The sequence below is a fragment of the Nannospalax galili genome, unplaced genomic scaffold, assembly GCF_000622305.1.
Source record: "Nannospalax galili isolate Female #2095 unplaced genomic scaffold, S.galili_v1.0 scaffold206, whole genome shotgun sequence".
NCBI classification, from domain to species: Eukaryota; Metazoa; Chordata; class Mammalia; order Rodentia; family Spalacidae; genus Nannospalax; species Nannospalax galili.
In genome coordinates, this window is record NW_008358101.1 from 777275 (window position 1) to 793995 (window position 16721).

Consider the following 16721-nt stretch of genomic DNA (forward strand, 5'->3'; position numbering starts at 1 on the left):
ACTTTGTGTACCCAGGTGCCCTTTAGTGTGGGTCTATACACTAGAGTCTGATTAACCTACCAAGATTCACATCCTTAAAACAGATTGACTCTTCCCATCAGCCATACATTTCTAATAGTTCCTCAGATAGGGTGGGGGTATCTTACCAACTTCTCCACATCTATGCTGGGCTTTTGTCTGCCTTGAGCTTACAAGGTACTTGTACATGTTGTTATAATGGCTTTGGGTTCATGTAAGTAACTTTAGAGACATTTGGAAAACTTTATATCCTTGTGGTCATCCACCACCTCTGGCTCTTAAAATCTTTCCACCACCTCTTCTGCAATGCTTCCTGGGCCTTTGGAGTCAGAAGTTTGATATAGGTATCCAATTCTAGATAATCACTTTGCAGTTTCATATTCTGTGCACATTGACCAGTTGTGTGTTTCTGTGTTAATCACCATCTACTGAATAAAGAAGCTTCTCTGGTGAGAGATGAGAAATGAATTAATCTATGAGTATAACAATAAGTCATTAGAGTCACTTTTATATTATATATTCATTTAGCAGAATAATAGAGCAGAATATTAGACTTTCCCTATGGCCTGTGGACTTTCTAGCCATGTTTCTAAGCCTGATACCAATATCAGATACAGGTTTCGTCTTATGAAGAAGAACTGAACTCCAATTAGAAAGTGATAGGATATTCCTATAATATTCATGCCACTATTACACCAGATATCATCTTACCAGGTAGTTGTCATTGAAGCACACAGGTTTCACAGCTGGGCAAGGTTAATTTATTTTTTTCTTCTGGTAGCATGCATAGCACCTTCCTGCACAGTGGAAGCTAGCCAGTAACGATGAAGTTTTTATTGTTGTTGTTGTAATAACTTATTGAGCATTTCATACAAGGATATAAGCATATAAGGTGTTTTAATCAAATCCATGCCAACTCCCTCCCCACCAACTCCTCCCCATCACTTTTTTTCTGATAACTTTATATACTATTTCTTCTTCTTTTTCCAATGGGGCTTTTTGCTACTCTAACATTCCCCTGTCTGAAGAGGTAGCCCTAAAATCTTTGAAGGATCAGATAAGAGCTCCCAAATACTTTCAACATTTTTGGTCTTTGGAATGGAGTATGTTGCTAAGAGGCCCTTCTTGACTTTTAGCCAAGAAGCTGGCTACTTTTCCTTGGGGTCTTTTTACACTAACTGCCTAGTCAATTCCTACCTCCTATTCTTATCACACTATCCTCTGAAGAGGTTACCCAAATTGTCAATAGGGGATCGGGATGCAGATCGCTCTGGCTTCTTCCATACTGGTGAGGCAACTGGGGTACCCCTTCAGTGGGTCTATCTAAAAGACTCCCAAATTGCATAATTCTTATCTGTATGGGGTAAAAGAAACTCCTTGAATGGTGAATAGGACATGTGAAGGAGAAGTAAAGGCAAGAGTAATTAGCATTACTAGAAAAAAGTCAGAACAGAGCAAATTGCAAATGCTCATATGAGAGTCCATTAGAACTTCTTGACAAGAGCTTCCAAAAGCATCCCTCTATTGGGTTCCTCCTTATTTTTCTTTTATCGAATCCAAGGCTAGACTCGAGAGTGACAAATTTAGGATTTGCTTTTAGGCATTTTGAGAGCTGTTGCAGTGGTTAGAATCACTGTCAGTTCTCTCTCAAAGGATTCTAGATAGGGATAGAAAACAAATTTATCCTTCATTTTAAAACAACAGCTGGTGGTCTCCCTTAGCTACAGGTGGGCACTACAGTATTGGAGACCAATATTTGAAGTCTTACATCTGAGCAGCACTTTTTGGTTAGGAACAAAATCATCAATGAGAAATAATTGTCTAAATAACTTTTTGTATGGACTTAAGCCTAATGTCTGAGAAGCGTAATCCCTTGAACTCTTAAAAAAATATATTGATCACTTTACTCTTTATTTATACTTTCCCTTTGGGTGTTTAAGACCATACAGTTGGCCCATATAAATCAATGTATATTTACTCTTAAGGTCATTAGATGATCTGTTCTCAGGGGCACATGGGCTTGGGAGGAGCCCCTGGCTCATTTCTTTTACCAGTTCCATCTATATGAAGATAAATCAGAGGTCGGTCCTGCTCTACCATGGCTGGCTTCACTTGGAAACATGGAGAAAATGTTACCTCTGAGTTGAACCTCCTCTTGTAGACTGGACACTGATTCAAGTTCATCTGGTGGGGTCTCCATGGCCTCCCTGAACAAGAGGACAGGTGACACACCACGGTTACAGGACATTTTGAGAGATGTTCCATAGTCCTGTGGAACTTAGTCTAGGTTGGAGGGCAAGGGCAAAAACTGTCCTTTAAGTCCCACTGACCAGATTAGTATAGGCCTCAAAGTATTGCTGTTAAAATAACCATTAAGGTTATTTCCACCAGTCTGGTACTTTTTTTTTTTTTGTCTTTTTGAGACAGGGTCTCCTTGTAGCCTCAGCTGTCCTGGAGCTCACTATGTAGACCTGGCTGGCCTCGAACTCACAAAGATCCACCTGCCTCTGCCTCCCAAGTGCTAGGATTAAACAGTCTGGTACTTTTAATTACCATGTGCTATGTAGATAAAGCTTGGGTAAAAAACAAAAAACACACAAATGTTCTCAGATAAACCTTGACTAGATATATATTTTGTTCCTTAAACTAGTTGACTAAAGTATGACCTAGAAAATTTTAAGATTATGTGTACATTATTTTTGCCTCATGCTTTATATATAACAAACCTATACAGACCTTTATCACTTGCTTATACTTTCTCTTTTTTTATTTCTATTTTGGAAAATATCTCCATTCCCATATCCTTTTAACATCTTTTACATTATCATTTTCTTTTTTAATAATTATGAGACATAATAACACTAAAAATGAATTTTTCATCTGTTGTGAAAGTTCTTTCCTGTGGATACTAAGCAATGCTTATTCATTTTTAAGGTCTTAGTGTCAAACCAGTTTGATTAACGTTTTACTGGGCAATCAATGAATTTTCTGAACTTACCGAGATAACTGATGGGTTGCAGAAGTGTATGAATGACTTGATGGTACACACATTGGAAAGTCTTTACCCAGAATGGGTCAAGCCTTCTCTTCCTAACCTTCCACAGACTGTATACTTTAGCCTTCCCCAAATCCAGAGGACCATGTGTGATTAGGGCCAAAACACACAGTTTTCTGGGAAAACTGACTGGATACTCTGGTGAGGTTCCAATGACTTTCTTTGCCCCTCCTTTAATGAAAGAGCACAACCAACAACAAGCCCAATTGTTTAGCAATCAGGCACTGCTGAAGACGTGATGATCATTTTTATTTCATGCAGAAGAGACTGCTGTAGGGTATCTCATTATTAAAACAACATGTATTTTAAACGGATTTGGTGCTAGGATCCACAAATGAGGGAGAACATACATCTTTTATTTTTCTGAGTTTATGTACTTAGTATGACAGTTTCTAAATCTATCCAATCACCTGCAAATTTCTTTATTTCAACTTTTTTTTTAACTGCTGAATAGAACTCCATTGTGTAAATATACCACATTTTGTTAACCACTGTACAGTTGTGGGGCACTTAGGTTGCTTCCATATCTTAGCTATTGTGAAAGGAACAGCAACAAACATGGATATACAAGTGTCTCTGCAATAGGATGAGTCTTTGGGGTATATGCCAAAGAGTGGTATAACCGGGTCATAGTGATGTTTTTTCAGTTTTTTAAAAGTTCTCCACACTGTTTTCCATAGGGTTTGCACAAGTTTTCAATCCCACCTGCAGTGAATAAGTTTCCTCTTTCTCCATATCCTGGCCAGCATTTGGTATCATTTGTTCTCTTGACCTTAACCAGTCTCATTGGGGTAAGGTGATACCTTAAGGTGGTTTAAATTGCAGTTCTGTAATTACTAACGAGGTTGAACACTTTTTGAGATGTTTCTTAGCCATCTTTATTTCTTCCTTTGAGAACTCTCTGTTTAGATCTTTAGCTCATCTTTTAATTGGGTCATTTGGTTTCTCGCTTCTTTGTTTTTTGAGTTCTTTATATATTCTGGATGTTAAACCTCTGTCAGATGTGTCACTGGTGAAGATTTTTTCCCATTCTGTGGGTTTTCTTTTCACTTTTTTAAATTGTTTCTTTTGCTGTACAGAAGATTTGAGCAACTTATGTCTAATTTAGGAAATCCTTTATCTTGTAAGTTACTGCCAATATTTTCTTCTAATACTTTCAGGGTTTTATTTTTCACATTGAGATCTTTGATCCATTTGGAGTTGACTTCTGTGCAAGGTGAAAAATAAGGATCTAGTCTCATTCTTCTACAGGTGGAGATCCAATTTTGCCAGCACCACTTGTTGAAGATGCTGTCTTTCCTCCATTGTGTGTTCTCTGTAACTTTGTCAAATATCAGGTGTCTGAAATAGTAGGTATTTGGATTTGGGTCTTCAATGATGTTCCATTGATCTGTGTGTCTATTTTTGAGCCAGTATCATGCTGTTTTTATGACTATAGCTCTGTAGTATATTGTGAGATCCGGTACAATAATTCTCCTAGCACTGCTTTTTGTGCTCTGGGTTGCTTTGGCTATCCGGGGTCTTTTGTGCTTCCATACGAATTTAAGGATTTTTTTTCTAATTCTGTGAAGGATGTCATGGGGATTTTGATTAGGATTGTACTGAATCTATACATTGCATTTGGTAGAATGGTCATTTTCACAATATTAATTCTTCCAATCCATGAGCATTGGAGGTCCTTCCATCTCCTGGTGTCTTCCTCGATCTCTTTCCTTAATGATTTAAAATTTTCATTGTAGGGATCTTGGGTGTCTTTGGTCAGATTTATTCCAAAATATTTTATTTTTTCCTGAAAATGTGAATGGGAGCATTTCCATGTATTCTTTCTCCAATTTCTTGTTATTGGTATATAGAAAGGCTACTGATTTTTGTAGACTGATTTTATAACCCTTCACTATACTGAAAGGGTCAATCAGATCTAGGAGTTTTCTGGTAGTACTTTTGGGATCTCTTAGGTATAGTATACTATCATCTGCAAAAAGTGATAGTTTGACCTCTTCTTTTCCAATTAGTACTCCTTTAATTTCCTTCTCCTTTGTTATTGATCTAGCAAGAATTTCAAGCACTATGTTGAAAAGGAGTGGAAATAGTGGACATCCTTGTCTGGTTCCTGATTTTAATAGGAATGCTTCCAGATTTTCTCCATTTAGATTGATATTGGCTGTGGGTTTGTTATATATAGCTTTAATTATGTTGAGGTATGTTCCCTCCAGTCCAATTTCTTCTAGGACTTTGAAGGTAAATGCATGCTGAATTTTGTCATTTTGTCAAAAGTCTTTTTGGCATCTATTGAGATGATGATGTGGTTTTTGTCTTTGAGTCCATTTATATGATAAATGACATTTACTGACTTGCGTATATCAAACCATCCCAGCATCTTTGGGATAAAGCCTACTTGATCATGGTGAATGATCTTTTTGATATGCGTCTGTATGCAGTTTGTGTGTATTTTGTTGAGAATTTTTGCATCTATGTTTATTAAGGATATGGTTTATAGCTTTCTTTTTTGGTTGTGTTTATCTGGTTTGGCTATTAGAGTGATTCTGGTTTTAGAGAAGGAATTTGGGTGTTCTCCCTATGTTTCTATCATTTAATTTAAGTAGTATTGGTTGGAGTTCTTCTTTAAATGTCTGGTAGAATTCTGCTGTAAATGCATCTGGGCCTGGGCTTTTTTTTAGTTGGAAGGCTTTGTATTACTGTTTTGATTTCTTTATATGTTATGGATATCTTTAAACTGTTGATCTCTTCTTGATGTAACATTGGAGGTTCCCATGATTTTAGATATCCATCCATTTCTTTTAGATTTTCAAATTTAGTAGAGTATAGGTTTATAAAATATTCCCTTACAATTGTCTGGATCTTTTAGTTGTCTGTTTCCCTTTTCGTCTCTGATTTTGTTACTTTGGATTTGCTCTTTCTTTCTTTAGGTTAATTGGGCTAGGGGGTCTGTCTACCTGTTTAGCTTTTCAAAGAACCAGCTGTTAGATTCACTGATTCTTTGCAGTGCTTTGTTTCTATTTCATTAATTTCTGCTCTGATTTTTGTTATTTTTTTTTCTCTTCTGCTGGGTTTGGGTTTCACTTGTTCTTGCCTTTCCAGTGCCTTGAGTTGCAGTGTTAGGTCATTTATTTGGGCCCTTTCTACTTTTATAATGTAGACACTTAAAGCTAGAAACCTCCCTTTTAAGACTGCTTTTAAAGTGTCCCAGAGGTTGTGCTGTGTTGTATTGTCTTTTCTTATTAAATTCCAGGAATTCATTTATTTCTTTCTTACTCTCTCCATTGACCCACTCATTGTTTAGGAGTGTGTTGTTCAGTCGCCAAGAGTTCATGTAGTGACTAGGGCTTTGTCCATTGTTGATTTTGACCTTCATTGAATTGTGGTCCAATAGAATGCTTGTAATTATTTCAGTTTTTTTGTATTTGTTGAGGTTTGTTTTGTGGCCCAGTATGTGGTCATTTTTTTTTTTTTTTAATTCCATGTGGTGCTGAGTAGAAAGTGTATTCTTTGTTGCTTTGGTGAAATATTTGAAAGATGTCTGTTAGGTCCATTTGATGCATGGTATCATTTAATTCAGACATCTCTCTGTTTATTCTTTTTCCAGTTGACCTATCTAATGGAGACAGTGGGGTATTAAAATTCCCTACTATTACTGAGTTGGGTTAATCTGTGTCTTTATGAAGTGTTTTTTTTTTTTTTTTTTTTTTTTTTTAATGAATTTGGGTGCACCAGAGTTTGGTGCATATATGTTAAGGACTGTATTATTTTATTTTTTGGTTAATTGTTCCTTTGGTTGGAATGAAATGACCCTCCTTATCTCTTCTGACTAGTTTTACTTTGAAGTCTATTTTGTCATGTATTATAATTGCAAACCTTACTAGGGTCATTTGCTTAGGATATCCTTTTCCATCCTTTCACCTTAAGATAGTGCCTGTCCATAAAGGTGAGATGGATTCCTTCAAAGAGCAAAAAGATGGATTTTGTTTCTTAATGCATTCAGTTAGCCTGTGTCTTTTGACTGGGGAGTTCAGTCCATCGGTATTTAAGGTTATTATTGAAAGATGTATACTGGTCGCCATCATTTTGATTGGTGTTTGTGTTGTTCTGTTTCCTCAATTATATGTTTATTTTCTTTTGTTGCCCTTGGTGTATATCTGTTCCTTTCTCCTCTCTTTTATTGATTCAAGTATTCTTTGAAAGGTTGGTTTCATGGTCATGTATTTTTTTTTCAGGCTTTTTGTGTCATGAAGATTTTTCTTTCCCCTTCAACTGTAATAGACATTTTTCCTGGGTAAAGTATTCTGAGTTGGCGTCTATTGTCATTTTGAACTAGAAATATATTGGTCCAGAGTCTTCTGGCTTTCATAGTTTGCATTGATAAGTCAGCTGTAATTCTGGTGGGCTTTCCTTTGTATGTGACTTGTTTTTCTTTTTCTGCTTTCAGTATTCTCTCTGTGTTCTGTACATTTAGTGTTTTTGCTGATATGTCATGGAGAGTTTTTTTTCTGATCTTGTCTGTTTGGTGTTCTATGTGCTTCTTGTATTTTTATGGAGATGTCTTTCCTTAATTTTGGAAAATACTCTTCTAAAATCCTGTTTAAAATCTGATCAACACCATTAACCTGAAATTCTCTTTCCTCTATGTCTGTGATGCTAAGAATTTGGTCTTTTCATGGTGTCGCACATCTCTTGCATATTCCATTCCTTGTTTTTTAAAATTTTTCATAATCTTTGCTTGAGTGGTCCAATTCTTCAACTTTATCCTTCAGTGTTGATACTCTGGTTTCCATTTCATACATTCTAGTGGTGAGGTTTTCCCCTGTTGTTTCAACTTGGCTTATTGAGTTTTTCACTTCCTTCTTCATTTCTGCCTGAGTTTTCTTCAATGTTTCTATCTCTTTTGTGAATCTATTCAGAAGTTTATCCCTATCTTCTTTCAGTTCTTTGATTTGTTTGTTGGTGTGTTCTTTAAATTCATTGAATTCCTTGATCATGTTTATGATTGTTCTTTTAAATTCTGTGTCCTGGGTTACCTCTTGGGGGTTCTTCTTGTAGAACTTTTCTATAGGACTGGTGAAATTTGGTGGGGACATAGTGTTTTGGATTTCCATTTTATTAGTCTTTCATTGTGATTTTGGCATGTGAATTGCTTTTGTTGTTTGTGATTCTGATCTGATAATTAAGTTGAAGTATGCTTCTGTTTGTATTATTGGTGTGCCCTCATTATTTTCTTATTGTTCATGGAAAGCTGGTTGGTCCAGATTTCGGCATCTCTCAGGTTTTATTTTGGAGGGAGCTGATGGCATCAGATCAGCTGCTCAGGAGCACCCACAGAAGCTCTAGTCAGGTCCCAGTCAGGTACACTCAGGCTTCTTTGTAAGGTTTGTACCCCTACTAGTGGGAAATCAGAGCAAAATTTAGGAAGTTCCCTATGAGGGGGGCAATTTTGAAGCTCTCAGTCAGTCTACTGAGTTCTCAACCCTTATGCCAGAGGGAGGCCAGAAACAGGCACTCTCTGGTGGTCTGCTGATATCACAGCCACTACACAGATGGAGATTAGAACCTGCCCTCTCAGGCTGTCTTCTAAGATCTTAGCATATCCTACCAAAGCCAGGTCTGCCGGGGGGGGGGGGGGGGGATGGGCGGGGCCTCACCCAATCCCAGGTAGGGTGTTGGGTATGGCACAATTAGGGGAAGCTCACCACTACAGGGAGGCAGGATCTGGGTACTCTCAGACAGTCCCCTGGGTTCTCAGCCCCTATGCCAGAGAGAGGCCATAAACAGTCACTCTCTGGCAGTCTGCTGAGATCACAGCTGCTACAAAAAGATGAAGTTTTGAAACCAGTACCAGTCTGATTTCTCCTTATTTTCACTAGGGCTCATGTATACAATGTCTTCAGGGGTAGGATCTTATCATCAAGTTCTTGTGAGTAACTAAGAGCAGGGGTAATGACCAGTATTGTGTAAGAATCTGTCCCTAACATTGGGAACTTACTTTGCTAGCCTATGATGTTTAGTTAGGTCAGTGTTCCCCTGTTATAAGGTAACTCTTTTAAATACTTTATAATGTATATGTATATACTGTAAGAAGCTTCCATAAGTAGGTTTCCTTACAGCTTTTTCTATAGGCCTTTAGTGTTACTTATCCCTTCCATGCTCCCTCCTCTGAGCTGCCGTCCCATTCCCCACCCCAATGAACTCTTCTTATTTTATTATTTCCCTTCCCCATTGAAAGCTGATTTAGATAGAAAGTGGTGAAAGAAATGGAAGTAAAACGACCTTGTTGAGCACAGTTCCATTAACCTGCTCTGGTGTTTGGTGAGATTTTCTTGGATTCTTTTTGTAGTTGTTTTATAAAGTTTCCTTATGGAGTCCAGGTTGGCTTCAAACTCACTCTCAGTGTTCCTCACCTCACAGTTTCCTTGGTAGGTATTACAGATATATGCCACCACATTTGGCTAACTTGATACTTTTAAAATGAAGAGGTTAAATGTGTTTTGAACATTTTTTGAAATACCTAATTTGGCTGAAAAAAAATGCTTGTTTAGGATATTTGTCAGCTAAGATGTGAGAGGTGTTACTGTAGCACTTATGGATAGTGCCAAAGAAATATGATTTCTCCTTTACACCTGGAAAATTTGAGGAATAAACCAGAAACAACTGGTATAAGAAGGAACCAGTCATGTAGACAGGTTTTCTAATCTGACTTCATTTGAAAGATGATCTGAGTTCAACTCAGGTGTGATACATCAATGTAATTACTATTGAAACTGTCTTTTGGCTTTATGAGACTTTGAAGTGTCTATCAATGATTGTAATTTGACCTGTGATCTGAAATATTTATGTAACAAAATCTCTGTACTTGAAGTCCAGGGTTGAAGGTGAAATAATAGGCTGTGCTACTTGCTCAATGGACTCCAGCTGCTTCTACTGAATGTGGATGCTAACACAAAAACAGGACCTGCAAAGATGGCTCAGCAGGTAAAAGCATTGACTGTTCTTGCGAAGAATCCTGGTTCCATTCCTAGCTCCCTTATGGCAGCAAACAACTACCCTTAACGTCAGTTCTGGAGGATCTGTTGCCCTCTTCTGGCCTCTGCTTGCATGGTGCACTATATGCATCAGAGAAAATACTCATATAAACAAATAAAATAAATGAAAATAAATAAAGAAAACCCACTCCCAATAAAAAACCCAGTTTAAATATCAAGGATTTACTCAGCATCAAACTGTCCACTCTGAAAATAAAGCAAAAGCTTCTCTTTTGGTGTATAATATATGCTCTGAGGCTTTCAACATTTAATTCACATTCCGACCACAAAAGTAAAGCAGTGTAGCAAAGGCAGAGCTGAGTCTCAACTTTTACCATAGCCTAGGGTTTAGTTAGAAACCAAACTGTGGTAGGGAAACCACTAGATATTTAAAAGGTTTAAGGTGCAAATGTTCTTTAAGAGTAATGAATGTGAAAGCACCAATGTGGGCAACGTTCACTGATTCTGTACACAATTAAAAAGCCAGCAAGACAGTGCAGCTGGTAAAGATGCTTGCTGCCAAGACTGCTGGCTTGAATGTAACCCACAGTATACACATTAAGGAGGAAGAAAACAAACTCTGGAATTTGTCTTCTGACCTCCACACATGTAGATCATCTACACTTATGTGCATAAGTGCACACATACAATAAGTAAAGTAATAAATAAAGTGTCAGAGGTGATTGTGAGGTCCACACCATGTGTGGCTAGTGAAATGCAATGACACTCAACTGAAGAAAAGTCACTTTGCTGAAGGACTGTTGGTATTGCAGGGAGGGTTCAGTAATTCAGGATGTAGGTGCAGAGGACTAGTAAGCAGGAGGAAATATACAACAGAGTGGGGGTGTGTAACCTGTGGAGGTGGTGACAGAAGGCTACATGGGCTCTCTGTGTAGTCAGTCTAAGTTACAGTCTAATGAGAAACCCTATCTCAAGGCAGATTGGTAGCATTTTTGAAGGTAGCACCCAATCTACCTTATTTTGGGGCTACTTTAAAGGTTTAGACCTTTTTAGCTTTTAATATGATACTTTACTTTCATTATTGGAATGTGAAAAAAAATATTGAAAACTTCAGAACTTTCTCGTACACTGAAAGGAGACAGTTTACCTTCTTTTTATAGAAAAAAAAATTCTTAAGCATTTGACAGGCAGAGATCATTATAGAATAGGCAGCATGACTCTGAGGACTTCTTGAAATGTAGGTTGGTGTTATGTTGGACCCCATGTTATTGTGTTTTAATCCACATTCAGTAGAACTTATTGAAGTGTGCTTTACAAAACTGAGTCATTAGCATATTCAAGAAAGTGAGAAGGGTGGGATTTCAAGAAATCACTAAGAATGTATTAAATTGAGGAAAGATCCTAACATAAAATTGACAAGGAACATGTACTTTCAGCAGAGGTAGAAGAAACTAGAGGAGGCCCAAAACAGAACTTATCAGATGGACTTGGAGGTGGTGGTTGATAAAGGGCTTACCTTGTAGGCATGGAAACCCAAGTATGAATCCAAAAATCTACATAGAAGTCCCAAATATAATTGTATGTGCTTATAAGGTGGGGACACTCAGTCTAGCACATTGTTATGATCCAGGCCAGTGAGAAAATGTGTCTTAAATCAGATAGATGGAATTTCTGATTATGGCATCCAAGGTTGGCATCCCAAGGTTGTTCTCTGGCCTCCACATGCATGAGCATATGTGCCTACACAGACACATGCACAAACGAATAAAGAAGCACATCAAAGGGATCATAGAGGACTGACCTAAAGCCAAGAGAAAAGTGGTTTGAATTTGCAAAGGTAAGAGTTGACATGAACCAACATCACTGTGCAAGAACATGTTTACTGTGGTCTGTATTTCTTCTGTCATTAATGTTTTCATTCTGTGTGAGAATTTCTACACCTCACTGTCTTGTAATTCACTGTAATGCTTTGACTGTTTGCAAAGTCCCAAAACTTAAAAAAAAGCAATAATACTAAAATACAAGAGATATTCTTTGTGAGAAAACTCAAATACTTGGAAAGTAAATTACGTGAGGAAAAAAATTAATCAAAGTATAAATGAAACATTAAAATTCATTTCTAAAAAAAGATTACATATATATTCTTATCCTTTATGCTCAGAAGAGAGTTATGAAATCTTTGTAGGGGCTCCACAAAAGTGAGACATTTGACTTCACTGAAGGTGCTTTGAGTAGAAGCATTCTGCTTTGATAGTTCAGTATTACCAAAAGTTATTGACCATATCCCATTTGTACAACATTGAGTAAGATGCGACCAGAGCCTGGCAGAGAGTCTCAATTTTGTAGAAACCAGCTCTTCATATTTACAATGTAACAGGGGGTGATCTGTTATGATCAGATGTAAGAGTAAGACTAAGGGCTTTCAAGAAGCAAAAATCTCACTAGTGGTTGCAGAAAATATTGGGGTTTTGTTACATATAAGTTAGAAAACATCATGGACTTACTATTCTAATACATTAGGAGAAAGGAAAAAGTAAATCAGTTTTTCCTTACTAATATGAAAAATCATATAATATGTAATGAATATGTCCTGAATATTTTATAATCTTTCTACATTTATAAATTAATTACTGGTTTTGATATTATTCTTTCTGTGCTGTGATTGTATAATTCAACAGCAGGGGCACTCATCAGAGGATAGCCATTCTGAAAACCTTTCGTATTACTGAAGTAATTAATGACAATCAACTTCCATCTTCTTATTCTAATCTATGCATGATTTTCATGATCTGTAACTTATGTTTCTGGAATCTTTAAAACTTCTTTCAGTGTGAACTAAATAAAACATGTATGGTTTTCATATTAATACTGATTTTCTTTGGGGAGACAGTGTCTCCCTAGAGCCCCAGCTGACCTGGATCTCTATGTAGACCAGGCTGACCTGGATCTCATGGTCTCACAGAGATTCATCAGCCTCTGCCTCCCAAGTGTTGGATTAAAGGTGTGACCCATCACACCCAACTTTCATGTTAATATTGAGCAGTCTGTCTTTACTTTTTTGCATGATTAGTTTAAAATCGTAGCAACTCAAATCTTCAAAAGGTGAAGCCATTCCACATGCATCAATATTATTAACATCGCTAGGTACAGAGTACAAGTTCTCAAGAAACTTATTTCTTTTTTGCTTTTCCAATTTCTTGTTTACAATTGTTAATAACATTTTCTTCTACTCCTTTGTATGTCCTCATAATCTATTGCAGTATGTATTTTTTTTATTACTTCAGTCTATGGGTCAAAATTACTTTATGTTCTTTGATAGTTTTAATGTTTAATAAAGAATGTGTCATATATACTAACTCACTGAAAATATTTGAAATCAAATGAGATGTTGTGATGGCGAGTTTTAATAGTCAATATAATCTAAAATTACTCAAAAAGAGAGTCACCATGAACAATTGACTATATCAGATGGGTCTGTGTACATCTGTAGGGGATTGTCTTGATTAAACATCAATTCATGAGGCAAGTGCCAATCCATTGTGGGTACCAAATTTCCTAGGGGATCCTGGACTGTATAAGTATATAAAATAATAATGGTATTAACGAATTCAAAAGAACCCAAGTAAGCATGCATGCATTCATTTTCCTCTACCTTTGGCTGTGGATGAAATGTGACTAGTAGTTCCGAGTTCTTGCTCCCTTGACTTCCCTGCAATGATGAAAGACACCCTGAAATTGTGAGTTAAAGTAAAACACTTTCCCCAATAAGTTGATTTTTCTCTGGGTCTGCTTCTGCAGCAACAGAAATGAAATTAGGATAGGAGTGTATCAAAGCAACAGAGAAAACTAGGTACAATATTTTGATACACTATAGTTTTCTACCTATTCTGTTACAATTGAAGCTGATATAAAATAAATTGGAGAATTATGAATGCATATATCATTTAATAAATTCAGCAAGATATTTCTTATCTAGCCCCATACTCAGGAAAGCTGTGAGGCTGCGCAGAGCTGATTGGATTGTTGACATTTTTGCAATGACTGATTCATGCTGATCTTAGGGCCAGGAAATGAGTAAATAGTAAAAAGAAACACACAAAATAATAATTAGACCATCACGAATGTTTGTGTCCTCCCATAGATTTGACAAATTATTCATAATCTTCTAAAAATACGTCCATACATGTTGGAAAATATTTAGAAATATGGTAACTGTCTGCAGCTAAGTGCTATTTCATTACCTTGCCAAAGGGCATCTGTGTACTTTTGTGTAAGCTTGCTATGTTCTCTGTAAAAGAATTAGATATTTTCTACAAGCTGGTTGTGGGAATTAAGTGGTAATAGAGAAAGGATCATAGAAATCAAAGTTCAATGTGTGAGAAGCATTCTTACAAAATTTAGTCTCGGCTCCCTGCTTCTATTTATTATTTAGTTCTCAATAAGCTGAACTCATCCTAATCCTCCAAAATACTCTCAACATTAAACTTTATATTAAATGAATATATAACAATAGCTAATTATGTGATCTCTCTATAAATTTTGCATATTCTCCTCCACTTTCAATACAGTAGAATGATATGAAGCGAACAGTGAATGTCTCATGTTTATTTTTACATCCCAAACCCTCTGCTGATTTTCTGGGTCCGTTAAGTGTTTCATACATTCACAGATCCAAAAACATACATTTATGTACTATATTTCCATTACGTGTCTGGCTGTGAAGAAGGCACATAGTGATTGGATTTAACATTTTCCTCCTTATGGATACAGATATACTGGTAGGGAGAAAATAAAATCTAAAACACATATAGCATTACTGTCATGTGAAGATAAATGGAAAGATTACTGGGGTGAAGGGTACATACCCTATCATCAGAAACCACCTCTGTAAGGAGGTAACAACTTCACACTCATGGAGAAAGCAGCATGTGAAGATCAGAGTGACACGCTCCCAAGACAAATCAAACAGAATTTGCAGGAGCCATCAGACAGGAAACACATCTTCAGTTGGTGAGAAAACAAAATCCCGTTTGCTCCAAGAACTGTGAATAAGGAGAAGTAAGCACTAGAGGAGAAAGAAAGAAAATCATTGTGAAGTCACCAAAGTATACACAATTTGCAGACCTTAGCACAGGCTCTGTACTGGAGAGACCAGATGCTAAATACATAGTGGGATGATAACAAAAGTACTGTTAGGTGAAGAGAAAAGGCAGTGATGTTTGCTACCAAACAGCATAGATCTAAACCATCGGGGTGTAAAGACAGGCATAGGACTGAGTTCCAAAAAGCCCAAAGTGCTTGAAAATGACAAGTCCCATCTGCATGTACAGTCTCATGCTGTTTGCGTAATAGCTGCATAGATTCTTTGCTTCCAGCCAGCTTTGGAGTAGAGCACTTGTTTGCAGTGATTACACAGGAATCTTCCCATCGGATTCCTATTTATCTCTTTTCCTTTAGGGGTTTTAACAAGAGACAGAATAAAGCCTGTGAAAGAATTATCTTCCCATTTATGCATGTGGACATAATATCTGTTATAATTGATTCTGCTTAATGATCCCATTTAATAATTTCATTTAAGATCAAAAAGATAATTTTCAAATAATATAAAAGGAAGCTGCAGTTACTAGTCACACTGGAAAACAGACTCACATTATGAAATCAATTGGTGTGATTTCAAATATGGGAACACTTGAAGTAGAACACTGCTGTGTAAGAGTACAGCAAATGGAAAATAAATACTACTGTGCTGCAGGAAGGGAAGCATGAAGAAACAGATGACAGTGGATAAAAATTTATAGTAACACCAAATGACAGTGCAAAATGGAAAGTCACTCATGGTGAAAAAAATACATAGATTGTGTAGAGTTTGACAGATAATTTTCTAACATGTATCAATGAAGTTTTGAAATTCTCAGTGGAAGTTTTAGGCATATACTTTTTTTTTTTGTCTTTTTGAGACAGGGTCTCCCTGTAGCCCCAGCTGTCCTGGAACTCACTATGTAGACCAGAACTCAAAAAGATCTGCCTGTCTCTGCCTCCCAAGTGCTGGGATTAAAGTCATGTGCCACCACACCCAACCAGGCATATACTTTTAAAATGAATATTGTATACCGAAACACAATAGTACTATAATCTGTTCAGCCACAGTTTCCCTCTCTCCCCCCTTCTCTCTCCCTTTCTCTCCCCTCTGTCATACACACAGACATGCAGTCAGACACACACACACAGACACACACACAGACACACACACACACACTCACATTCACACCCAAAAACCATGATAAGAAACAAATTTACCGAAAATGGAGACATAACCATACCTGGAACTGTGAAGTCATGAAAAATATAAATCATTGTAGATAATCTAAGAGGAAATATATAACAGGAAAGTATTTTCACAAGTTTTGAGAGTAACTGGGAATAGAGATAAGGGGTACAGCACTTAACTACCTGTATTGTTCTAGAATCAATCCTAGCATCCCAACACTGGAAAAAAATGTACTGAAAGGAAAGAGTCATTAAAACTAGAACCAGTAACATTGCTCTTTTTTTTTTCTCATTGATGAAGACAGAACACAACCACAGACTTTGCTAGGCAAGTGTTTTACTGCTAGACTCAGGCCTGATCATATACTTTCACTGACTTAACATATTGA